General features: G+C 48.5%; 2 long non-coding RNA genes across 5 annotated transcripts in view; one reads left to right on the top strand and one right to left on the bottom strand.

The window, feature by feature from the left end:
- Positions 1 to 2,549: 2,549 nt before the first annotated feature.
- On the top strand, positions 2,550 to 18,969 carry LOC140632503 (uncharacterized). 4 transcript variants are annotated; one of them, XR_012030104.1, is made up of 6 exons: positions 2,550 to 2,717; positions 4,054 to 4,283; positions 6,595 to 6,664; positions 17,130 to 17,183; positions 17,329 to 17,465; positions 18,764 to 18,969. It is a non-coding gene; the product is annotated as an uncharacterized lncRNA (long non-coding RNA). The 4 variants fall into 4 exon arrangements; XR_012030103.1 differs by lacking the exon at positions 17,130 to 17,183 and adding an exon at positions 6,259 to 6,399; XR_012030102.1 differs by lacking the exon at positions 17,130 to 17,183 and having other exon boundaries at positions 2,553 to 2,717.
- LOC140632504 (uncharacterized) overlaps positions 10,050 to 26,442 on the bottom strand; it is a 28,782-nt gene continuing 12,389 nt past the window's right edge. The window contains exons 3-4 of the long non-coding RNA XR_012030106.1: positions 14,310 to 14,468; positions 10,050 to 10,258 (exon numbers count right to left, since the gene is read on the bottom strand). This is a non-coding gene — a long non-coding RNA (uncharacterized lncRNA). The remainder of the gene's footprint in view (positions 10,259 to 14,309; positions 14,469 to 26,442) is intronic.

Genomic DNA, 26,442 nt, shown 5'->3' with positions numbered 1-26,442 from the left:
TTTGAAAAACCTCATCTGGAAGCACCCAAAGGATGGTGAGGAAGAGAGGCCCGAATCACAAGATCTGTGAAGGTTGTTGCAACCAACCTGGTGGGCGACAGCCGGCACTTGAACCATGGTGGTGGGTGGGGAACTGGAAGAGAGAGGGTGCAGGCCAGAGGGCTAGGGAGGGATTGACAGCACTGGATCCACAGAGGGGAGACAGCCTGAGGGACGAAGGCAGGGTTGGAGCTGGGTTTGTAAGGTGGGAGGAGGCAGGTATTCTGAGACAGGAGGAGGGAAGAGAGGAATCTCGAGTCTGGGCCTCCATGTACCCAGGAAACAGGAAGTAAACTTCTTGGTATGCCAGGGTTCCCTGAGCCCGGCAGTCTCCTGAGGGCTGACTCTGCCTGCCTTGGCCTCTGGCCCAGCAATCCCTGACCCATCACCACCCACAGTGCCACCCACGGAAGGGGCGGGAGGAAGCTCATGCCTTGTGTGCGCTGTTTTCTGAGCCTGGTGTGCCTGCTTCCTCCCACCCATAGTCCACCTGTAGCTCCTCCTCACCTTGCAGGCCCAGCCCAGATGTCACTCCAGGCAGAATGAATCACCCTTCTCTACGCTGCCATGGCCCCCAAGCGTGTTAGAGCACACCATCACAGCATACGCTGCAGCATCACCATAGCGGTCATGGCCAGCTTCTAGATCACCATGGGTGCCTCATGCAAGTGACCGTGCTCAAGACACAGCAGACACAAATGAGAAAGCACACCGAAGGAAGGCGAAGGAAGGACCAGAACAGGTGGGGAGCTGGTGAGATAGGCATAACAGATGTGGAGGTGAATAGGAACCAAGGGTCACATGAGTTTTCTTCCCTCTGCCCTTTGATACATGTACAGTAACCATTATTTGAGACTTTAAACTTCCTCAATCCCAAGTGTTTTAGGGGCTCTTCTCTGAGTGAAGAAATGCTTGCACCCCATCAGGGTAGAAATAATTCTCTGGGGTGAGTTAGCAGTGCCCAGAGCAGTATTACCTTTAAAGACCATAAGAAGGCAGATGGAAGACGATCTGATCATTGAGCTGGGGAGTCATCACCTTTGGTCTGAGAACAAGAATCAAGAGAGAAGCCAGGTAATCCCTCAGATCCATTGGCCCTAAAGTCACCGGCATGACGATGGAAACAGGTGACATTATCCCACACCTGGAGATGGAAGCCCCTGGGGGCAGAGAGCACCCACTGGTGGGGCCCTGGGGCTTGTGGCTCAGTCCATTCTGATGAGTGGGTGTCTTGCCATAGAGGATGTCACTTGCTTTGAGTAGCACATGTGACCACATCTTTTAGCAGAGGGGATTTTTCCCAGTGATTTTCTAAAGAGAAGAGACATCTACAGCATCGAGGGGAAGGGAATTGGGACCCAAAATGGAAGTACAAGAACCATCAGGCAGGAGAGGTTTCCGGTGGAAACAGGGATTCCTAGACATGAAACATTAATTCCACAGGCAAACCAGGACAGCAGTGAGCAAACGGAGATGGCAGGTTAGCCTAGTTGGAAGCCACCTGAGGGATCATTGCCTAACCCTCTTTCATAAAATAGAGTCCCAGAGAGGCAAATGATTGGGCCAAGTTGCCACAGAAGCCAGTGGCGGAGCTGGGCCTGGAGCCCAGGTCACCAACCAGCCTGCAGGCCCTTCCCTCGACGGCGCTGTCTTGCAGCATCCTCTGGACGTTGGCCTTCTTCACTTCCATGACTACAGCTACCAATTGGTACACACTAAGCAGGGGGTTCGCCAACAGCTGATGAACTGCTAACCGGGACATGGGACGGATGTCAAAGTTTCCCCGACACTCCAGTGTCCAGAGGGGTGGAAGTCAAAGTGGGGGGAAACCCCAAGAGAGCCGCCCTGTGCATCGCACTCTCTTCTGCCTGTCTGAGTCCGGCAGTGCCTCGGGAATCCTTCCAACTTGTTCTCTGGCAGCCTCTGTACCCTATGAAACACTCTGGTCTCCAGCTTGCACTAGGGAGCCTGTTCCCTCTCTCCACCTCGGGCCCTAAACTAGACACACACAAAGTCTCAAAAGGAATAAGGTCCCCTTCCTGGGTCCCCCTCAGCACAGCTTGGGGAGAGGACAGAGAACAGAGGCAAGTGGAGGAACAGTGGTCCAGGGTGCAGAGCTCCATCTACCTGCAGATGGCCCCTTCCGTGCACCACCTCCTGTGAGGTCTGAGTGGCTGAGGCAGTGATCCCCCCACCCAGCCCTCCAGGAGTCCATGGTCCCGGAGCTCAGGCCCTGGGGTGGGGCTGCCTGCAGGCGTGTGACAAGGTGTGCTTCCCCAAGGATGATAAGATCCAGGGATGGGCAGATAGCTGGCGCGGCCAGACTTTCAAAACAAGCATATACAGAAAATGAACATTGGCTTCTCCTGTCTCTCTTAACCCCAGGGCTATCTGTTTACAAATGTGGTGTTTTCTTCTTCTCCCTTCTCATGCCTGAATCTGTTCAGGAATGTCACATTCCAGCCTTTCTGGGCCGACCACATGTCACAGTGGCAGCCGTGGTAATGCCGAGCATCCCGGAATGTGGCATTTCTGAATGAGTCAGGCAGGAGTACGAGGCGTTCAAGAAGCAAAACCTGCCTCACACTCCTCTTCCATCAGGGGACCCCAGGGCTCCAACCCTTCGGTGGGGATATTTAAGATTCTCGAAGACCACATGCAATTTACTGTCCAATTTGGTAAGTGATAAAAACAGACATGTTTTTACACCAATAATGCAGAGCCTACTTTCACCACTTGCAAATCTATGAAGTCCTTTCAGAGCCATACTCTCAATCGGTTCTTATAAAAATCCTTGCGAGGAAAGCCAGGGTGCAAAAGTGCAGAAAGCAAATGCCTCAGATCAGATGACTGGCGAGGGCCAGGCAGGTCTAGGAGCTGAGCTGTTGGAGGCGAGCAGACTTCGGGGCTTTTCCCACTACCCCATCCAAGGTCTGTCCGCTCCGTCCTCCTTCAGAAGTAGATGTGCCCATTAATCCATGATGTGGCCTGGCAAACTCACTGGGGCTTTTCTAAAGCACTGCGGTAGAAGCTTTGCAATAAAGCAAATGAGGATTTAAATGAGGATTAAGTAGAATAAGGTTTGGGAAATGGCAGAGTGTCGTGGCTGAGAGCCATAGCTCTGGAGTCGCTGGCCCTGGAATCAGGCCCCAGGATTGCCATGTGCTAGCTGTGCGACCTTGGACGAGTCACATCACCTCTCTGGGTTCCGGTGTCCTCATCTGTGAAGCATAAATAAAATTAGTACCTGCTTCAGACGGCCCCGGAGGATTCCCTGCAATAAAGTAGGCAAAATAGCTTAGTGCAGTTCCTGGCACAAAAGAGGCACTTGATAAATATTTGCTGAATAATGAACTGGCAAGGTGGGGGTGTGCAGGAAGGGCCGGCTACCTCTGAAGCCAGCGCTCTTCACGTTTATGAAACACTGCCGTCCAAACATGCCAAGCATCTGGCACCAGACAATCGGGGTAAAAGGCGTTCTTGAAATAGCGAGGTGATTCTCCTTGAAGCCCCTTCCAAGCCTCAAATATCCACGCCGCTCACCTGCTTTCTGGGATCCATCCCAAGAGCCTTCGCGGGGGAGAAGCTTGGGAAGGAAACACAAGCTCCAGAGCTCTGTCTCCACACGAGGGAAGACTATGAAAAACAGCTGGGTAGATTTGGCTCCATTCTACACCCAAGGCCGGACGCTTCCGTCTTTGGAGCGCCGAGGGCAGAAGGAAGCCATAGGGAGAAGCTGCTGCAGAAGACGCCGAGGCCCAGAGAGGTGAAGCCGCTTGCTCGACGCTGCACAGCCAGGTGGTGGCAAAGCCAGGACCAGAACCCAAGCTCCTGACACACAGCCCCAGACTCCCTGCCACCACCTCCCTCATTACCCAGGATTTCAAAATCATTAGGGGACAGAAATAGTTCAGCACTAAGCTTTCTAAATCCCCACGGGCCCTCCCACAATTCCTCCTGAGGACAAAATTACTCAGGGAGAAAACTGTACTAAGAAGTCTTTTGAAATGGCAGAGGAGGGTGTCCCCCCAGACAGGAGCTCCTGAGAGAACCAGAGTTGAGACCCTGACTCCATCAGCGCATCATCTGGGCTCCACGCCTTGAACAACTTGTCTGCTTTTCGGCCTTCCGACAGCGAAGTGCCAGGCTGGTGAGCCCGCCGCCCTCTGAGAAGCGCGTTCCGATGTCTGGGCTGCGATGCCAACGGAGCGGCAGGGCCCGCTCAGCCTTCAGGCCTTCAGCAGGTTGGGAGGAACAGGTTGCTTTAACCCCCTGTCATGTTCATTAGGAGGTGCCCCAACCACCCCACCCACGATTCCAAACAACGGCTCCGGCTCCGTTCTCACTGTCCTTCACAACTAGGTCATGGGCCTGGCTGGGGAACGGATTCTGGAACCCCAGGATATCCGAGCTGGGCAACAGCTCAGGAACGCTCTGGTGAAACTCCTTACCTCTCGACTGGGGGTGGGGGGGGGGACAGAGGCCCAGAGGGAGAAGGGGCCTGTCCAAGGTCACTCGGTGGGGTCACGGTGAGAGGGCTGGCCGTTTGGCCCACCATCTCCCCTGACTTCCCCCGTTGGCCTGAGCAGTTCAGATGACAAAGCATCTTGACAGAGAAGCCGGAGCTCCAGGGCAGCAGGGAGCAGGCAGAAGCGCCCAGCAGACCAAGCTGCTGGGAGCACCTGGCAGCCCAGGGGGCCTGTCACCTGACAGTGCAGGTAGCCCAGCCCCGTGCTGCCACCAGGTGCTCACATAACCCGGAGCCACGCCTACCTCAGACAAGCACCAAAAGGAGAAGGGAGCTGTTCCCCTTCAGGTGTGCCCGCATCGCGTCCCTGGAACTGGATTTCCCGAACAGAGAAGTCACCTGGAGAAGGGACACTTTAGTTCACAATAGGAGCCATGTAAATTAGTTGCAAGGCGAGACAACCCTAAGTCTTGGAGCTGAGTGGCATTACTGAGGAATTTCTTTTTCCTTGTGAGGCAATTTTATTAAAATGGCAGGCATGGTTCTCTGAGAACGTATACTTCTGGAATTGAATAATCCATGTATAGGTAAAGTCTGGAAAGCTTGCTTGTAGAAGTCGTTGCCTCTTGTTGGGATTTGAGCTCCGGGTTTGTGGGACTTTTCTGTTTGGGTTTTGGTTGCCAGGAGTGGGGTCCCTTCCAAATATAGTCCTTGGAGAGGTGATTCAGTTACCCACAAACAAAATAACAACTCTCCAAGAAACGAATACTTGGACATGGGTAGGAACCATGCACAGAATCACAAAATAAATTCTGGTTCCTAAAGTCACCTTCAGGAATAGCTGATAGAGGAAAGCTTTTTGTCTCAAAGAACAAAAATAGCATAGGCACTTCCACGAATCACTCTTGAAACCATATATTCCTTCACACACCAACATTCAAAAGCTTCAGACGTTCATGTTTTAAACCAAATCCTTGAAGTTTGAAAAGAAAAAGAGATGTGTGTTTTCAAGACAACCAACGAAGGTTCTTAACAGCAAAAAGCAGGAAAACTTTACCTTCCTGTAGTTGCTAGCCTAGGCAATGCTTATCCTCCCCAATGTAGACTCTCTCGATCAGGTGACAGTCCGACTATGAAGAGGTCTGGTAAACAAAAGGCACTCAATTCATGTTTGTTTTACAAGCAAGGATAAGAAAGATAATAATTTTTGTGGAAATTTAAAATAAAAAAAAAAATCCTGGTCAAAGCTTTGGAGAGTGTTAAGGGAAATGGAAAATGCTGGCTCCATGTCTCTTTGAACAAAGACTGTGAGAGGCTAATGGTGCGACTCACACATACTGAGTACCTTCTGTGTGCCGGGTACCGAGCTAAGTGCTTCACATCAACTCCTGCATCCCATCCTCACCATCACCCTGTGCGCAGTAACCATCTCGTTAGTTCCACTTTCCTGGCTGAGTAACTGAGGATTAGGGAAAGTGAGAAATTGGCCTACTAAATGGCAGAGCTGGGATCAAAACATCTTATTTCAGTGCCTGTTTCTTAAATCATTATGTCCTACTGCCTGCCAATCTAAAGAGTTTCTGGTAATTTAGTTAATGAGGGCCCTCAGTGGACAGTATGTTACTTTCATGAATTAGCAGAAAATAAACTTCAAGCTGAGCATGTGTTCTTAAGTACCACAGTTTGGCTCTCAACCTGGTCCCAAGAATGCTGGGGCTCTTCATTCAGCAAACACGGGTTCCTTCATTCAGATCCCTACCAGCGGCTTCAACAGGGCAGCTTCTATACTTAATATGGATTATGCAGAAAGAAGGGACACAGGGTCTTCGCCCGGGAGTTCCCAGCCTAGTGAAGGGAACAGACTAGATGCTGCCTTGTGACCACTCAATATGGTAGGTGCCACAGGAGGGGTAGGTGTGGGGTCCTAGGAGCAGTGGGACATGGTGGTTATGTGAATTCATGGATTATAGAGTAGGGGAGACCTGAGATTGAATCCTTCCCCCTCCACATACAAGGGGAGGCGGGTGACCTGGACAGGTTCCTCAACTTCCTGACCTTCAATTATTATCACTTTTAAATGTTGACAGCAATATAGTCTCTGCACCACACCACTCTTCCATGGAATAACGCCTGCTCCAGCGCACGGCCTCACACACGGTAAGTGCTCCATAAATGGAGACCATTAGGGAAGGCTGGTCTAGGGAATCCGGGAGGCTTCTACACAAGACTTGGCCAAGACGGCTGAGTAGAAAGTGGCCATTTCAGGAGGAGAGACTCCAGACAGAAGCAAGAAGGGGTGAACGTGCATTGCATGCTCAGAAAAAAAGAGGGGTTTGCAGAAGAGAACCAAGGCCACAACTGGAGATACAAGAGTATCAAAAAAAAAAAAAAAAAAGGAGTGTTTGGCAGTGGTCAGTACTCTGAGCAAACGTATGCAAAAATGTATATAAAAGGAATTCATCAGAGCACTGTTTGTAATAAAAATGAATGCATGTATGAATGAATGAATATGCAAATACATACATACATAGAAACAACCTCAGTATCCACACAAAGAAGATTAGTTAAATAAATTATGATATGGCCATATAATGGGACACTGGGCATTTTTTTTAGTGTCTTGTATCTATTGTACTTAGAGAAGGAGCCAGAGAAGAAAAGAAAAAGGGGTGTGCTGCAGAAACCTTGAAGGAAGGTCCAGGGAGGGACAAGGGAAGAATAAGAATAAGGTCAATCCAGTGAAAGGGATACATTTAGGGACGGAGGGAGAGAGGGACGGAGGGAGCAAGAGAGCAGGAGAGAAAGAAGGAGACGGTGGTCAGTGGTCGCCAATCCTGAGTTCTGAGAAAATGGTGAGTGGCAAAGGGGGCAGGAGGTGGTTTCCTGGTCAGGAGAGGTGGAGGAGTGTGGTGAGTTCAGGTTGGGGGACCTGATTTCTGACTGCACCCAGAAGTGACAGGAGGCAGTTGCTCCTAATTGGACCCAGGGAAAGGCATCCCAGTTGGCAAAGCCTGGAGGGATGGGCGTTGCGGGGGGGCTCCCATTCCCGGACTCTGCATCCCAGATTTCCAGGCTTCCTCGTGCCAACACCCTGTGCTCTCTCCAGTCATAGCTCTTTGTTTTCTGTAGTGTCCCCGGGGATGTGAAGGTGAGGAAGGCCAGAGGGTGGGTGGCCTGTGGCTACAGCTACTAACAATGCTGCTTCCGGGTATTTTGTCCCTGGTGGAATAGGAATTTTTTTTTTTTGCTAAGGGAGGGAGACACAGCTCTCCAGAGTATACTAGTAAGGCCTGAAGGTTCTCAGAACCAAAGCTTTTCTTCACACCCTGGATCCCTTGGGGTTGGTCAGACCCTGATTGTTCTGTCTGAAACTATAACCAGGAACTCATTCGTATTGATAATTTCACCATTGCTGAAATCATCCTCAGCAAGTAGAACGTGGAATGTGGAAAGAGAGAAGAATGAGGAAAAAGGAAAAGAAGGGGAGAAATGAGAACAGAAGGGAAGGTGATTCTTTAAATCTCAGAAGAAGGTGTAGGTGATAAAGAGAGATGTGTACCTGCAGCCAGATGGGAGGGTTGAGGATGCTGAGTAGAAACCTGCGACTATTTCCTCTAGGTCACTGAGAAGCACTATGGAGCTGAAGGGTTCCATGCAGGGACCCATCCACATCCTCTCATCCTTGGAGGCTGGCTCAAGAGAAGGAATGACAAGCACACAGTTCAAACTTTTCTCGAGCCAAAAATCTAAGGAATACCCACCCCACTTAGGGGAGTAGGGCAGGGCAGTCCTCCTGGGCTGGGCTAAGCAGAGGTCTATGCCAGAGGAAGTTTAGTCCAGAGGAGATCAGCTGACATCATCTAGCACCCAATGACAGTGATGCTGGACCTTCTCTGCTGTTTTGAGATTCAGAGGGCCAACAGCAACAAGAAGACCAGACCCTAAAGGCACAGTGTCTAAAAATACCAGAGCTCGAAAGAATCTTAAAGATCTTCCAGAAAGAATTTATGATTTCCTCCTCTCTGTCTCTGTAGCCCTTTTCACAGATAGCATGCTGTGCTATAATTTATGGTCATGCATCTATCAAAAAACCCTATTTTATCCACTGGTGCATTGGCGAAATGCGATCTCATTCAGGGTCCACTCCGTGAATGCTTGTGAGCGTTTGTTGCACCTAAGTCTTTCCCCCTCATTTTATCAATGAGAAAAAAAGAAATCCAAAAAACTGAAGAGACATTCCAAGTATTAACTTGCCCAGGCTATTGACATGCTGGCTGAAGGCTTAGCTCCAGGCTGTAGCAATCAGGCCAAAACATGAAAGCTTTCCATACTGTGTGGTGAAATGGAGAGAAATCGGTCTCAACACACGGTGTGTACAGCGCAGGCACAGCCTGGCAGCTACAGTTTGAAAACTGCCTTATAAGCAAAAGGGATTCACAGTATCTGGCTAAGGAGGCCAGGCCCCCAAAAGATGCTCTCACCCTAACAGTAGAATATATGAGATCAATCTTGCATGAGGAAGGGCTCCATCTCTTGCCTGTTGAATCCTCTCAGATGTGTTCAGAAAGCACTTTAAGGGAGTAAGGTGTCCTGGTGAGTGGCTGAGTTGTGTATCAGGGACCGTGAAGGGTCAGTCTTTGGATTCACTCCTTACATAACAGCCTTTGACCTTAGACAAAAAGAGAGAGGATGGAATCCTCTGACACAGTACCTGCTGAAGTGTTCCCTCAGAACACTAGTCCCTGCATATTCTTGGAGAGAAAAACTTTGCTTTGTGTGAACAAGAAATATGGACACATGCTGTGTGTGTCTGAACCTGCTCTGGAGGAGCCATCATATGCATTAATGCATTAAAGGTGCTGAGAAATCCTGCAGTGAGGAATTAAGGTTGAACTCTGCTCAACCCGGTATTGCACAAAATTATGTCAGCACTTTTCCCATGCCATGCTTAGGATAATGGCTCTCTGACTTTCTTTGTTCACAGTACAATTTGAAATTCTGGAATTTGTGGGGCACCTGGTTAGCTCAGTCGGTTGGGGGTCTAATTCTTGGTTTCAGCTCAGGTCATGATCTCAGGGTCATGAGATTGAGCCCCATGTCAGGCTGGGGGTGGAATCTGCTTGGGATTCTCTCTCTCCCTCTACCTCTACTCTCTCCCCACCCCCTTAAAAATTCTGTAATTTGGGGCAACACACTTAAAATCAGTAATATGGGCAATGTGTATGGACACATCTAATTTCTAACAAGGTCTCTCTATAGGATAATCAGATTGCGTGGTTCACTCTGCCCCTCAGTCCTGAGCTAAAGATTGACTTGAACTTGGCTCTGCCCTGATCAAGCTTTCTAACTCCCAAAACCAAGCTGTCACACCTTCCAGAAAAGTCTTCCTTGGAATGCCTTGCCATCACATCACAACTCTCTGAAGCCAGCTGACCCCACTCTGCAAGATATCACGTCATCCACTTAGCTCAGAATTCTCCCCAGTAGGCATCATTGCATGGTGTGATGTGCAGCTGAAACAAAAATAAATTTTACACACATCGATGTTTGGCAGCGCATTTGTAAATGCTTTAAACCACTCAAGCTGAGAGCACTGGCCCTGGAATTGGTATTCCAAGAAGAAGGACTGTGGAGAAGAGGTACTCGTGAGGTTATCTTGAGCCAGCTCTTGTCCCTCAGGAGGCCTGCAGGATTGAATGGGACAGGGATGGGCAGGCCTGCGGGACCCCTGGAAGCCGATGTCTGAAGTCCCTGAAACACAGCAATGGGAAGTAGCATGTAAATCCCAATTTCCTGTTTCCAGTGACTTAAATAACACATTTTGTTGGAAGGACTTCAACGTTCACTTATTTAATTACATGCTTGTGATTTGCTATTTTTTAAAGCAACCTACCAGAAAAATACGGTAACCCTTAATTAATCCTCATTAGGGAAATCTTGATGTACAAAAGGGCATCAGACAAAAGCAAAGACGCCTGCATTCGCTTCCTGACTCTGCCCTGCCCCCTCTGAGGTTCAATGTCCTTAGCAGCAAAAAGATAGGTTAGATTTGGAAACTTGTAGAATACTTTCAATGCTAATACTATTCTGATTTCTAATAAGTGAAAAATACTATTCTGGTTTCTAAAAATGCACGAGTTAGTTTTAAAATTAATACATTAATAAAATTATTAATCATTTTAAATAATAAGTTTATTGCTAAATTGATAAAATTAGTTTAAAAAGCAAATAAAGCATCATGAACAAAATAGCTATTTAATGATTATTTACCATTACCATTTATTTAAAACAACATGCCAGGCATTGTTCTAAGTTCTTTGCATGTTATTATCTATTTAGTCTTACAGCATTCCTCCCTGTGAGCTGATGTTATTATTAGCTTGTTTTACAGATATTAAGATATTAATCTGTTACAGAGATTAAGTCGCTTGGCCAGGACAACATTGATAGTAAGTAGTGAAGCTGGAATTTGAATCCAACAAGCTGACTCTACACCACAATGCTGTTGATTTTCCAAAAAAAAATCAAGCTTAGAAGTATAGTAACAGAAACTGGAGTGTTTATCTATCATATGAAATGCATTTGAAATATAAAGGTTGGAAAGAACATACAAACTCCTAAAGGGGAAAGATGTCTGAAAGGGGCTGGGGTGATAACAAAACTAAACTGTCCAGCCAGAACAGAGATTGGAATCTATCTCACACACGCCCAGCGACCTGACATGTTGCACCCAGGATCGCTAAGTTGCCCGGGCAAGATTCCGGAGCTGGGTTCGAGAAGGAGTGAGGAGTGCAGGGCAAGCCCCAGAGAGAGGAAGCTGGCAAGCATCCAAGGGTAGGTGGTGGGAACCTGACAGTGGAAACTTAGAATCTGTACATCTTCCAGCTACTTGGAAGCCTAGAGGTCATCCCCTCAAACCTCCCACCCAAAGCAGGCATTCCTGTTACGGCCCTCTGGTGGGTGTTTACCCAGCCATGCCCGAATCTTCCCAGAGGAGCTTGCTCTGCTTACCAGAAAGCCTTTTCTCTTGCTGGACACCCTAAGATATTAGAAAGCTCTGCTCCTTTTAATGAGACAAAATATATCCTATGGTGGTTTCTACTCTATGCCCTGGTTCTACCTCTGGGGGACCCAAAAGTGACATGTGATCCTCCCCCTTTCCTATGATAGGCCACAGAAATTGGGAGACTCACTGAGTCTTTTACCACCAAGCTAAATAAAAAGCCTGGCTGCTGTGGATGTTCCTCACGGGGCAGCTCTTGCCCATCACCACCTCATCACCATCCTATGGGCCTTGTTAGACTGGCCATGGCCACAACCTACTCACCATAGTGTCCACTGTAGGACCTGGCCAGGACCTGCCACGTGGTAGTAGGCACAGTAGGACTGGTTGTTTGAATTAAACTGAGCAAGGAAACTGCAAGAGGAAAATACAGCAAAAAATGCAAGTCTGGGGATGCCTGGGTGGCTCAGTGGTTGAGCATCTGCCTTTGGCTCAGGGTATGATCCTTGGGTCCTGGGATCGAGTCCCGCATCAGGGTTCCTGCAGGGAGCCTGCTTCTCCCTCTGCCTGTGTCTCTGCCTCTGTGTGTGTGTGTCTCCCATGAATAAATACATAAAATCTTAAAAAAAAAAAAAAAGAGTCTGGGGTGTCAGCAACATTGCATAGACAGTACTCAGGGGCATGTCTAGATCTGGGGCAATTTTGCAGATCCTCCCTGAGAGAAGCCATCTTCCCCACATGCTGTAGTTGGGGTAGGAGGGCACTGATCCCTGCCCAACACTTGAAAGGGGGCATTTTGGGGATCAGCGTTATGACACCAGTGCCTCAGCCCAGGGCCTAGCCCACAGTGGCAACCAGAGAAACACCAAACAAACGAAGGGCAATAGTAGCTTTTTGTGTTCCTACTGCGTGCCACGTTCTTCTGTGCATTATACATATCATCTGATGCACATCTTCCAGAGTGGTGATTAAATTATAAATATACCCATTTTACAGACAAGGAAACCACAAATCCAAGAGGTTGGGAAGTATGCCCTAAGTGACTCAACCAGTAGTAGGTAGAAAAGCCACAGTTCCAACCCAGACGTGCCTACCTCTAAAGTCCATGCTTAACTGCACTATACCGCCTCCTAAAAGCAGAAAGGAAAGATGACAAGGAGACAGGTAGAAAGACTAGGGGCCAGGAAAAAGAAAGAGCATGGGAAACAGCTCTGTGAACTGTCAATCTCTCCATAAAAGGAAGCATCAGGACCAGTGTGAGAGAAGGGCCCCTCTAGACCAGTCCCCATCCAGGTTTTCTAACCTAGAAATCAGGGGTGGAAAATCCAGATTCTGATGTCCATGCTTGGCACGCAGGCAGTTTCGGGGTTGAGTTTTCAGAGCTTGGAGGCACATGAAGACATGCATCCTTTTCTCTAAGTGCAGTTGGCAAACACAACTCTTTGCCCCCGTCCAGTTCCAGAGATCTAGCTACAGTGAGGCCAGGCCAGCCTCCAAAGTCTTGGTACACTCCTGGTAGGGTGCACCCTTGCCCCCAGGTATGCCCTCCTCTACCCCAGACACTCCTCCAGGATCTGCTACCCTTCACTGCATCTCTTAAACACAAACATTATCTGGCTTTTGCCCCAATTTAGGTCACAAGGGTTTTGCACGGCTTTGTGCGTCCTGTGTCCAGCTTTGTGTTTGACACCTGTCTTAAAAGAAATCACAGCTGAAATCCCCCATCCAAGCTGTGCATACACGGGTGAATGACACTGAGCCATGCAGGCACTATGCACAGGGCGAGGAGCCAGTGCCCCTATCAAGAAGCCTGTGCTCCCCAGCCCATTCCCTTCAATCCAGCCAGAGAGATCTCACATCAACAGCAAACTGAACCTCATCGCTTTCTTTATTCCTCTACTTGAAACTTTCATGGCTGTCCACTGTGTTTAGAATATGAACTAAAAGCCCAAGAAGCCCATCAGATCTGCTACCTGCCCCCCACCCAGGTTCACCTGTGTCCCTGCTCCTGCATGGGCCAATTTTCAGAGCCTCAAGGTACACGCTGGTCCCTTTGCCCAGACAAGCTCTCTCCTGCTCCTTCTGAACCTCATGTCCTCCAAGCGGGCGTCACTCAACACAGGATTATTCCCCTAACAGAAGGCCTCGAAAGCACCTCCACTCCCTCACTGCATGCCTTTAATTGTTGTTGGTTCAATGTCTATTCCCCTGCTAGAGTCTAAGCTTCATGAAGCCACGGACCAATCTACTGTGCTCACCATTGTCTCCCCAGAGCTATAGTAATCATGGAGGCAACATTTGGTTGTATGCAGGGTTCTCACCCAGCTGCAAGCTCTAGTTGGTGTCTGCCTCGGGCAACTCCCTCCCAGACACTAGGCCTCAGTTTCACCAGCTAAAAGGAGGCAGATGGCTGAAGGACCTCGGAGGCCTCTCACCATGCTAATTTCTAGGTTCCACTTGAGAACATTTACTTGTAGCATCAGCCCTGAGCATAATCATTCTAGAGCACCATGAAGGAAGACCCTGGGAATGTAACTCCCTCCCTGTGGTGTGGGCTGTGTTTACAAAACAAACCCAAGAAATCATCATAAATCATTCCAAGTGGAGCTGCCTGGGTTGAAGCAACAAGACAAAAATACTTCTGGGCACTGCTCCTCTGGGCCCCCACCCAGCTGAGGAGAAGCAGGGCCAGACAGGCTGTGCCCTCTGAAGAGTTAGCTGCTGGCTTTTTCTCTCCCTACTGGGCCCCTCAGTGGGGACTTCTCTCCTACCTTTCAGACTTTTAATCCTTGCCATTACCTGCAGTGTCCTAGTGCCTCGCAAAGGGAGAAATGACCCAGGAAGACCAGGGACTGGTGTCAGAAGATGCCTCTTCTGAGATATGTTAACCCTCCACAACTTTTTCTTTTGTTCTGATCTGATCGGTCAAATAGAGGATATAACATCTGCTCTGATGACCTTAGAAAAACACAGAGGAGAAATATTTGTTAAATCTTAAAGGGCTACATAAAGGCAGGCATACTTTTGGCCATTGTTTCTGGCTGGCTTGCTGACTAAAACGTGGCTACCCAGAGGCCCAGCATTTTCTCTCTCACTGGGAAATGGAAAGCCTGGTCCCCAGGTCAAAAAATCTCAGGCATCCAAGTAGCAGGTGGTTCAATCACCCCGGACTGGCTCAGCTTGCCCTAAAGGTAAACCTAATTCAAGCCTTACACAGTGTCCCTGACTTGGGGTCAGGGGCCTGAGCTCTATGCCAGATCCGGTTCCAAGAGCTGGATGCAAAAGCACCTGGGGCCTTGTGATCCTGGGGACCTTGAAGCCCTGATGTAGCAGAGGGGTTCAATTGTGTACCTTTCCAAACAGGCCTTGATTGAGTTTCTCTCTGCTGTTTAAGGCTCCCTGAACTTCAGTTTGCTCTTCAAGAAAACAGAGAGAGTTGATTGCCCTGCATATTAAAAGCTACGATGGATATAATGCATTTAGTTATATATATATATATATATATAGGATTTTATTTATTTATTCATGAGAGACACAGAAAGAGAGAGAGGCAGAGACACAGGCAGAGGGAGAAGCAGGCTCTGTGCAGGGAGCCTGATGTGGGACTCAATCCCGGGACTCCAGGATCACGCCCTGGGCCGAAGGCAAGTGCTAAACCACTGAGCCATCCAGGGACCCCCTGCATTTAGTTTTATAAACATGTCACGTGGTAGGCATTTTAAAAATAATATTATTATTGTTATTGTTGTTGTCATTTATATTCCAGGGCTCTCACACACACCCTGGTCTTCTCTGCATTCCCTGAGTGCTTTTTCCACTTCCTGCCCTGTCTAGCCTTGCCTTGTCCTTCCTGTTTTCCTCTAACAACATTGCTAGACAAAGATTTCTAAATTTACCTTATAATTTACCTAATTTTACTCAGTATTGCTCAGTAAATGCCTCTGGAAACAAAAATTCTAGACAAACAAGTCTCTTGGTCAACAAGTGTACCAAATTGAAGCACCATGATGGCTATCTCTGGGCATTGGGGCAACATGGCACAGGAAATCAAGTCCCAGACTCCTTGGAGTTGAAATGTCTAGACCCAGCTTGGCCAAGGTGAGAATTGCCATAGGATTTAACATCCCTGACCTCTCAGTCTTCCTATCTATACAACTAAAACATCTATTTCTGGATGCTTTGTCTATAAGCCTTTTCTTCTAGCTAGATAAAAACCTGTTTCTCTAAGAAATCTTCTGCCAAAGGCCAATACATGCAATACGTAGTAGAACAACAGCTCTGTATATAGAAGGGGCCAGATAGGCCTTCTTGCATTCGCACTGTCTTGCCCCTATGCCTCCTCCCCAGGGCAGCCAAGAAGCTCCCATGGGCACCCATCAGGCTTCGTAGAGTCCTGCTTACATAACTGTGCCAGTGTCCTCAGTGGTTGAGTGGGAACTACTACCACACACAAGGTTGTTTGTAAGAATTAAATGAGGTAACATGGATAAAGCCCCCAGCATAGTGCCTGTACTAAAGCACTCAAGAATTGTTAAACCTCACTAGTACTGGTACCGCCACTCGATGGCCAAGGTGCCCCTCACCCAGAAACATTAGGAATCTGTGATCGTGCAGATATGTCATAAAAATGAGCCCATGTACAAAAATTATTAATTACTCCACCCTCCATTAGGGCCCTTCCTCTGTTTTTATGGACACAGGAGGAGATATAATGTTATATCACAAGATGGATCAATTCTGTTTCTATTGAAAGCATGTTTTATAAAACAATACTTCAATATTTTTTGCATTCCTTGATTCTTCTGACAAACAGAGCTTCCATTCTGTATACTGGGGTTGGTACTGGGAATAAAAATAGAAGGGACAAGTAAAGAAAAAGAGAACTCAAATTAACAAAGCAGCCAGTCTGTGTTTAGTGCCTAGTGGCCCATGCTGTCATTTGTCCAACAAATATTTATTGTGCAATTACTATGAGTGGGGCAGCATGCTGAGGACATGCAACAATGAAGAAAAGCCAGCCCCCCGTCATGTGGAGCTTGCTTTCTAAGGGGTACCAATAGGGATTATGTGGAAAGAAGGATTCATTGGAGCTGAAGGTACAAAAGGTGGAGTGGGGGAAGGAAAGGCATCCATAGTGCAGAGAATAATACTTACTTCGGCAGGGTTCAATTCCAGAGCGGAACAAGGGTGTAACCCCAGGTGAGGTGGGGCTAAAGGGAACAGCATGTACAAAGCTATTTATCCAAGGATTTCCAAGAACACTACTGTTTGCTTCTATTAATTCGCTCCTCTAGGAGGACACACACTGCTTTTTTTGGGAACCAACTTTTTGCATTCTAAATAAGCTCTTTTATAAACAGTTACTGTAGGGACACTTGACATAAGCAACATGATTTTGAATGATCCTAGCATTAATCTTCTCTTCCTGAGTAATAGGCCAGAGTCTTGTTTCACTAGAACTTTTCATTCTGGGAAGTTAGTTTGACAAGACTTAATTTCCTATAAGGGACACTGAGAGTGACTTTCAATAGAGGGCCCAGGAAAGAGCTAAAGATATGAGGAAGACCCAACTTTGGACCCTAGATTCTTGTTAATAGAACTTCCTGTCTCTCAACCCAGTTCCTCTTTGGTAAAACGTGAAGCCTGACACTCCCCACAAGACAGGACTACCAGGTGAGACAACAGATGGGAAAGTGACCTTAGGACATATAGAAGCCATTTGTATTTATTTTAATAACTTCCTTTCTTTCTTTGTTTTCCTTGCTCCTGAGTATAATGAAATTGGATAAATTTTTTGGCTCCATTTGTTCTGTTTCAGATGGAAGGATCGATATCTAACAATGGCATTGCAATTCTCTTGGGCTCACGTGTCACCAAAGAATCTCTGATACAATCTATCAGGGAAGCCCATTCAAAGAGCCTCCTTGGGCTGATCCTAACAGCCTAAGATCCAAGGTGAGCAGGATCCTCCCCATCCCCACCTGCTTAAAGACAGCCACTCTGAGCCAGAGTCCAGTTCCCAGGACCCGACTGTCTGTTCCACACTTCCCGGAACTTTTTTTTTTTAAGATTTTACTTATTTATTCATCGTACACGCACACACACACAGAGGGAGAAGCAGGCTCCCCGCGGGGAACTTGATACGGGACTTGATCCCAGGACCCCAAGATCATGCCCTGAGCCGAAGGCAGACACTCAACCACTGACCCACCTAGGTGGCCCACGTCCTGGAAATTTTAAGCCTAGACAAGCCTCTGTCCTTCATCCCAGGGTGCCTCTTCCTCCATCACACCTGCCATACCAGCTCTTTCCCTCCCGTGCTTTTCACATCTGAATCCCCCACTTACTACCTGTGTGTCCTCAGATTGGTTAAGATCTTTGTAACTCATGGACTTTTTTAATCCATAAAAAAGACATGATAAAAAAAAATCTGCCCCCTAGGATTGTTTTCAGGATTACAGGTGATTCTGCGTCCTAAAGACTTCACACAATTCAAGGCAATTCTCAATACTCAGAAAGGACCTATTACAGTTGCTATTACTCATATTTCCTTCCTTCCCTCCTTCCCCCACTTCTTTTCTCCCTTCCTTCATCCCTCCTTCTACCTCTTGCTTCCTTTTTACCCTGTTCTGTCACTAACCCTGGCCTTCTCCTTCCTTCCCCAGCCCCTGCCTTCTGCCTTCCTCTCATTCCCTGCCCTTGCCCTCATGTGCCCCTACCTCCCCTCACCCTGACAGCTTCCCCAGCCATGAGTCATGGGAGTTTGCTCCCACACTGGCTCCCGAAAGCCTCTGGCCAGCAAGCTGGCAGGCTGCAGGGGCAGACACAAGCCCAGGGCGGGAGGCGCAGCTGCCAGGGCCAGAACTTGCCAGATGGAGCCAGCCTGGTACTTGACTTCAGGCTACTTCTAGGACTTAAATATGCATTTATGAAACCACCGGCCATTATTTTTGAGAACCACAAGAGACCCAAAGTCCCTGAGGATGAGGAGAGGATAAATGTTGTATTGCCCATCTTTGCTAAAGGAAAAAGGTGGGGGAGAAAGATTGATTCTGGTCATTTCAAGACCTTCTTTTGATATCTGGGAAACTCTGCACTGAGTGGTCACTCCATCTCAAGAGCAGGGGCCCGTGGCTGAGCTCTCAGGTTCTTCTTAGCTCCTTCTTTCATCCCTTGTCTCTTTCCCAGTTTGAATTTGGTATCTAATCCTGACACCACTGACCTTTTCTCTCTCTCCTCTTCTGGACTCCCAGCTCCTGGAGGACGGCCCTTTGCCCCATTGCACCGAATTGTCTTGGCCCTTTGCCATGGGGGTTAGGACCATGTGATTTGGAGTCAGACCAACCTAGGATTCAAGACGATCTCCACTACTTTGTTCTTGGGACCTTGCATGGACTGGTCGATTTCTCTACCCTCATCTGCCCACGTGCTCATCCAATAAAGACGTACTGAGCCCTTAGTCCCGGGCGCTGTTGCCAGGTGTTGGATGTAGAGCAGTGTAACAGGCAGGCGGCCTTTGCCCTCATGCCACTTAGAGCGGGGTGGGGTGGGGAGAGAATGAGTGAAATCACAGACAAACAGTAACAAAACAATACATCACGATGAGCACTACAAGCAAGACACTCAGGCGTGGAGCTCAACAATGTCACAGGTGGGGAGCAGAGACCTGTAGAGTACAGTGGACATGAGAGCCTAGAGCAGCATTTCTCAATCTCAGTGCCTTGACCCTTCTGGGCTGATGTCTGGAGTGGAGGTGGGGCCATCCTGCCCATTGCATGATGTTTAACAGCATCCCCCACCTCTACCCACTGGATACCAGTAGCCAATGGCCTCCTGCATTGTGGCAAGCACAAATGCTTCCAAGACATTGTCAGTGCCCTCTGGAGAAGCCAGAGGGGCCCAAACCACCCTCAGTTGAATGTGAGTCACACAGATTTGTGTTTGAGTTTCCCCTCCACCATTGACTCGCCATGATGACTCTGGATCAGTAATTACACCCTCGGAGCCTCTTCCCTCCTGTGTGAAATGGGGTGTTACTAGAAGGAATAACATCCAGCGTGTTGTCATAAGGAATAAAGGAGGTAATCCTGGGCCAGAGTGAGCCCTCAGCAAGGCGGCGATTACTGCTGATGCCATCATCATTACAAATCTGTCCTTACAACTGGCCTCTGGCTCCCTGGGGACAGAATTGGCGTGGGATCTTGTCTGTGTCCCCAGCCCACAGCACAGAAGCCAGGACTCCTTAGCAACCTGGTGCACTTCTGCAGCAGGAATGTGAACAGTCCCCACACACAGACAGGACGGAGGAGACCCTCATGGCCAAGTCAACGGCTGTGGTTTTGATCCCAGGGAGCCCCAGTGCTCACTGACTTGACATGTGCCAGAATGAGGCTTTTTTAAGTGATGAAGGAGGTGGCTCCTCCCTGCCCTGCTAAGAGAAGGCTGTGCTCTTTGGAAAGCTCATTCCCCCACAGGGAGTGGCCGATGAAAGATAATATTGCCTTTGGTCTTCCTCTTCTCCCTTAAACAATTGAAGGGGCCTTTCCTTTTCCCGTTTGGCTGGTTTGAAGCCCCTAATTGGCCTTCACGCGTCAGATCTCGCCTCTGTGCAGGCTTTATGGTTCAGCCAGCACACCGAGGCAAGTTTGTTTTCAGATTTCCATGCCAATCCGGGGCGAGCGCGTTGGCATTTCGTGGCCTCTCCTGCTCTTCCGGAGCACTTCATGGGACAACTTTCCATCCCCCGCAGGACTGGATGTGAGGGGATAAGAGTGTCAAGAGCTTTCTCCAGCTCCCTATTCTGCTTTCTCAGGGAGTGTGTGATCTTGGACACTGAGTGCAGATTCCACTGCCCCACCTCGTTGCCCTGAAACCCCTTACAGATCTATTAGTCTAGATTTGTTCTATCCTTACAGAGCCTCAAGTAATTCCTCCATGGGACAGATAAAAGCAAACCAAGAAAGGAGTCTACCTTAACCGTTTCCTCTTCTTAGGGAGTATTTCAAATATTGTCCCAGACCTTACTCGCCCCAGTGTCTGGATACTTGTTCAAGCCCCTCACTGCTTCCAGATCCTGTCTTGAGGCCATTTTGGCAAGAGAAGTAAGGTCTGATTTCAAAAATCTTTCAAAAAATGGTATTTCCCCCAAAACTCTATTGTTCAAGATTCTCCGCTGGCACCACGGTGGTGACAGTAAAGGAGAAGGCCCATCCCTCTGTGAGTGCCATAGAATACTTGCCCAAAAATGCCCAGTGAATATTTGTTGAGTAAGGATGTGGCCTTGACAGGGAGATGAGAGCACAAACATCTATTGAACACCCATCGTGTACCAGAATTTATTGAGTGCTCAAGGTACAAAGTGCGACTCTGCAGATAAACTGAGTCTTGGTGGAGATGAGGCTGTCCGCAGAAAATGATCCTGAAATGGTATATCATTCAGGAAGTGCAAAGACAATGCTAGGTGCCCACAGAGGGGTGGTACTCTGCCCAGGCTAGGAGTTGGGGAGGCCTTCTTAAAAGAGGTGACGCCCAATCTGAACCATGAGAAATGAGACTAAGTTAGCAGGAAGGATGTTAGACAAGGACCAGAGGAATGAAAGGCATGAGATCTGTGGGCATTTCAGCAACTGGGCTTGACTAGAAGGTGATGGAAAGAGACACGAAGTGGCCAAGGGTGAGGCAGCAGGCAGATGGCCGAAAATGAAGGGCCTATGTGGCAGACACACAGAGGAGCGGCCCAGACCCTGCTGCCCAGCTGTCGGTTCCATCAGGGCCTGCCTCAGCTGGCCAGCCCGAGGCCCCCACCCATTGGGGTAGGCTGGTCTGGAAGGCCTGGCCATTGGGGCCCACCTTGGGGAGACGCAGAAGGGTGATGCTCGCACCCGAGCTCCCCACCACACTGTCTGGGATTTTTTACTTCTGCCTCTGCCCAGGCCTGCATCTGCCCATGTCCTTAAACAGATGTTGATCCTATATAAACATCTCACACCCCAAACTCCATCCCCGGGTCTGCTTCCGGTGACCCCAGCTCTCTCCAGAAGAGCGGATATATCTGACTGGTCAGTGCCGCAGACTCAGGGTTCTGGGCTCCAGCAGACAGGGGACCACTGTCTAATCTGTGCTCAAGGCTTTGCGGGAAGCTCGGGGTGGCCAGTTCTGGGCTGGCTGGGAAGCCTTTGGTGGCCCTGTCCTGTGGGCACTGGGAAAAAGCGTCCGCATTCTGCTTCCTGTGCACGCAGCACTCCCTACCCAGTTTTAATCAGTATTAATGGGTCTTCGTCTATCTGAACCCTCAGTTCTGGACATGGGCAGCAAAAAAGGGTGTTATTTTTCAAGGCCTCTAAAATACCCCAACACTCACACTCCAACCCTTTAAAATGTCTTGATGTACCAGTTTCTCAGCACCCAGAGAATATCAAAAATAAATGACATGTGTGTCATTCTAATGAAAAGCTACAATCCCACCATAGGAATCATGGCTGTATCATTCAGTGAGGGGTTCTACGTGCGCTCCGGGGATGATGGACAGAAGCCTCAATTTAATTACAGCCTCAAATTGCATAATATTGTCTTAGTGGTGAGCCACAGCATGTTTACACAAGGGAGAAGGCCGGGGAACTTAACCTCCAAGTATTCTGCAGTAGGAATTCAGCCTAATATTTTGAGACTGAAAACTACAGGACATTCAAAAAAAAAAAAAAAAGAAAGAAAGAAAGAAAAGAAAAGAAAAAAAGGTAAAGGGTCTTTTTCTCTAGCAGAAGGAAAAAAAAAAAACAAACCAGATGAACATCTTTCTTGGATCACCTGCTAGAGGCTAAACAAAATGGGACAGTGTCCCCTGAAGGAGCATAGGGTTAGGAGTCCGTAGACCTTGCTCCCGACCCACCACCTTGAGGGCTTGCTGAGCAACCTCACTTCAGACATTTTAACTCTTGCAGCCCATTTCTGTATCTATGAAATGGCTATGATACCTGATAAGCTCTCCTCACAAGGGGCTTATGATCAAGAGTGGTGTTTGACTATAAACCATACTAAGAGATACCATTTGTTGGGTGCTGTGCACTAAAGATAATGCTATGCACCTTTTGTGGATTTTCACTCTATGAAGTTGTTACTGTCATCCCCATTCAACGGATGAGGAAACTGAGGTCCAGAGAGCTTAAGTAACTTTCCCAGGTTCTCACGACTCGTAAAAGCAGAGCTAGATTTTGAACCCAGATCACAGACTCCAGATCTATCTGATCCCAAAGCCTATGCTTTTAACCACCCTGCTCTACACCTTCTAGGCTGAAAACAGTGGGAGGGAATAGACAAATATTGAGTGTCAGACGTGTCCCTAGCCCTGCCTCAGGTGAGTCATTAACCCTTTCTGGGAAGCTAGAATAATGGCCCCCAAAGACGTCCACACCCTACTTCCTGGAGCTTGTGAATATGTCCTGATACGTGACAGAGAGAAATGCAGGTGGCAGGTGGAATTAAGGCTGCTAACCAGCTGACCTTAACATAGGGAAAGTATCCTGGACTATCCATCTGGGCCAAAGGTAATCACAAGGGTCCTTGAGAGTGGAAGGGACAGGCACAGGGGGTGAGGTGCTGTGATGGGAGCGCTCATCCCATACTGCTGGCTTTGGAGCTGGAAAGGGGCCAGGAGCCAAGGTATGCAGGCAGCCTCTGGAAAGGAATGTAGCCCCGCTGGCATCTTGAGTTTAGTCCAGCGAGGCCCGTGTTGGACTTGTAACCCACAGAGCTGTAGGATAATAAATCCGTGTTGTTTCAAGCCAGTAAGTCTGTAGCAATGGGTTACCGCAGCAGTAGAAGCCAATTCACCGTGCTCCCGACTGTAAATGGAAGGCTTGGGCTTGAAGCTGACCGCTCAGGCTTTTCAGCCTCTGACATCCCCTGAGCTTGTGCTCTGTACAGTTCTTTCCAGAGCATGGGAAGAAGCACAGGAATAAGTGACAAGAAGTAACTTGCCCCTGGAACATAATAGGCAACCAGCCCAGGGCCAAAGTCTCAGCTCATGCCCACCCTACCCATTGTCCTCTGCCCTCCTCCCTCCTGCACCACTCCGCCTCCTACCAGCACAGGCCCCTTCCAGACTCCGCAGGCCGCTCAGTGGGCCTGGAGCCAACAGTAGAATGGAACAGCAGCCCTTTGATCCTCATACCTTGAGTTCCTGCAAAGCTGTTGTTATGCTGCTTGACAGACATTGGTCCAAAGGGGTTGTTTATTTTAAACTATAAGGAATAGGGGGCACCTGGGTGAGTCAGTCGTTAAGCATCTGCCTGCAACTCAGATCATGATCCCAGGGTCCTAGGATCGAGCCCCACATGGGGCTTCCTGCTCAGCGGGGAGTCTGCTTCTCCCTCTCCCCGTGCCCCTCTCCTCTGCTCATGCTCTCTCGCACGTGCTCGCTCTCTCTCAAAAAAATAAATAGAATCTTTTAAAAAATAGAATATAAGGACTGAAAAGAAACAGGAGGAGCTGAGAGTGAGCTGCAGGGATTCTCCTCCTCCTCCCTTTCCCTGACCTGCAGCTGCTCCACATTCTGGACACATTCCAGAGCGTCTTGAAACAGAACCCTGCCAAACAGCACGTGAGCCTCTTGGTGGTCCCGTATCACATTCTCAGGAGCCATAAGAGACTTAAGTGGGAAGGAGTCAGCCAGGTGTTGGGGCTGCTGCTGATCAGCAAGGGGTCATTACCTAGGGCCAAGGTCTCCAGGTATTTTGAGGAAAGGGGGTCTTAAGATGGACACCTGGAGGAGGATGGGAAGGGGGTGAAGTCTCTGAGCAGAGGGGGGGGAGACTGGAGGCCCTGTGTCCCTCAGACTGGACCTCCTATAGGGAGCCTGGCTGGGGTCACCTGCAGCGTCTTGGACAGCTCTGCAAGAAGAGACCCATGGCCTTAGTCACCACATATGACTATTCATAGGAGCACAGGATGACAGATTTGCAGGCTGGAAAGTCTGCTCTTGTACCACCTTCTCTACTTTTGCCAGAAGCATAAGCCCTCCATTCCCCTCTTGACAGTAATGTTTTCTTTAAATGACTCCATTTTTTCTTCAAGAAATTTATTTTCTAAAGGACTTTTTTTAAATCACTTTCTATAGTAGAAACTGCTAGTACTCTTTTTGGTCTTCCTCCCTTTCCAGGCACATGGGAAGATGCTAATCCTGACACTTCCTGCCCTCTCCACATGAGCTGCCCTCAGTTGAATGGAGGAGGCTCATGATGGTTTTAGCCAATGAGTTATGGAGGAAGTGGTGTGCGTTTATTAAAAAAACACAGAACGATTCTATTTATTTTTGCACAGTTTTGCATACTCTTTCAATGTATCCGTGAATCTGTCAATTTTAGAAATATCTGGAAGTCTCTGGATATAGCTGCAGTATTACCTCTGGGGAGGCACCCAAGAGGGATGGGGAAGAGGGAAGAGTGGTTAAAAAAAGAACTTTAAGTTTACTTGTGTTAAGTTTCCACAAGGAAAACATTTGAATGTTACTTATATAAGTAAAAAATTAATTCTAAGGTGCAGCAAAATTTAAGAAGGAAATACAACAAACAGGTAGGTGATGCAGGATCTCTATCTTGAAGCATCTGAAATGCCAAGCTAAAGGTTTGTGCTTGCTGCTGTAGGCAGCCAGAAGCCGAGGAAGGTGTGTGCAGGTGGGCCAGAGAGGCCCCAGACTGGGCCATTCTGGGCTACGATGGTGCCTCCTCCTGGGGGACATGAAGAGTGGGTGAGTGAACATGCCTAGAGTGCTCCCCAAGAGCGCGGGATCCAACGAACTGCTGCTTTCCACTCCGGCCACACTGGCCTTTCCCATTTTCAAGAACATTCAGTGCTTTCTGCCTCAAGGTTTTCATATGTGCTGTCCCTATTCCTACCATTCTTTTCTTCCTCTTCTCCTCATCCTTCAGAGCTCAGCTTACATATTAGCAGCTCCGTGACACCCTCCATGGCCTGCCCTCTAAGCACTTCCCCAGCCAACTGTGAGTGTCTGTTAAAGCGTCCCCTTGGTCTTCAGAACACTTGTCACAATTTGTAATCCCATCTGTGGGCTTTTTAAACTTTTACCTGTTTAAAGTTTACCTCCCCCCCACCCCCCGCCACTCAGAGTATGCAAACTCCACTAGGTCAGGAACAGGATGTGCTACCAAATGCTGTTCCCCAGTGCCCATCAGAGTTCCCGACACAAAACAGAAGTAGAATAGCAGTGGTAACAATAATGATAGGAGGGCTACTATTTATTGAGCACTTACTGTGCGTCAAGCATGTTTTCACATGTATTAACTCGTTCCGATACCTCAATAATCCATTTGAGTGGGCATTAATATTGTCTCCACTTTACAGATGAGGAAACTGAGGCATCACAGAGATTAAGAAATTTAACAAAGGTCATACGGTGGAGCTGGAATCCCATCTTTCGGTATACCACGATATTTTATTAAATGATGGGTTAATTAGTTAACATAATGCGGGTTTGTGGTGTTCCTGGTGTCCTTTTAAGCCAAGCATTGCAAGTGCGATTTGTTTTAGAATAAAGGAGAATGATTAGCCTACTCAGTAGAGTGTGTGTTGGGAGGTCATGGCCCTTGGGAGGAGGAGGAGGCCACTGGACTCCCCCGAGAGGCAGTGAATCAAGCTCTGTGTGACAGGGAAGGTGGCAAAGCTGTGCACCCACAGGGCACGGTGTGCTGGCAGCGATGTGGGAAGCTCACCCGGCTCCAGACCACAGAACCTGGTGCTTGGGACAACGCCCCCTGCCAAGCCCAGCCAGGGCCAGAGCTCTGAGAAGGGAGTTCTGGGAGCAGGGGGGACCTGGCCACTCTGGGGAATGATGCCAAGGAAGTAGGAGAAAGCAGCCTCTGAGTTAGGTGAGGAAGATGTCTGTTCTATCCTGGCCTTGAAAGGCAAGCCCTTCCTGAAA

The sequence above is a fragment of the Canis lupus genome, chromosome 4, assembly GCF_048164855.1.
Source record: "Canis lupus baileyi chromosome 4, mCanLup2.hap1, whole genome shotgun sequence".
Classification (NCBI taxonomy): Eukaryota; Metazoa; Chordata; class Mammalia; order Carnivora; family Canidae; genus Canis; species Canis lupus.
This window is presented reverse-complemented; position numbering and strand designations above follow the sequence as displayed.